The 266-nt window shown below is 67.7% G+C and overlaps 1 protein-coding gene across 1 annotated transcript in view; it reads right to left on the bottom strand.

The window, feature by feature from the left end:
• Positions 1-266, bottom strand: part of ARHGEF4 (Rho guanine nucleotide exchange factor 4) — a 27,520-nt gene that overhangs the window by 10,682 nt on the left and 16,572 nt on the right.

Genomic DNA, 266 nt, shown 5'->3' with positions numbered 1-266 from the left:
AGGTCAGCAGCTCGCACAGGGGTGGATTGGTGGGGTTGGGCAGGGCAGGATGCCTGGCTTCCACCCAGCCCCAGTCACTCTGGGCCGGTGAGCAGCGCAGAGAGCCTCTGGACAGGGGAGGCAGGCCGGCCGAGGGTGACCTGTACTCCCCACATGGCGCTGGTGACAGCGTGAGCGCGCCAAGCAGAGCCTGCAGTCTGAGCTGAAGTAGCGCCTGCAGGCCATCAGTGCCCAGGAGTGGCTGCGCCAGATCTGCCTCCTGGCCC

This window comes from Myotis davidii, unplaced genomic scaffold, assembly GCF_000327345.1.
Source record: "Myotis davidii unplaced genomic scaffold, ASM32734v1 scaffold286, whole genome shotgun sequence".
In the NCBI taxonomy this organism is placed as follows: domain Eukaryota; kingdom Metazoa; phylum Chordata; class Mammalia; order Chiroptera; family Vespertilionidae; genus Myotis; species Myotis davidii.
This window is presented reverse-complemented; position numbering and strand designations above follow the sequence as displayed.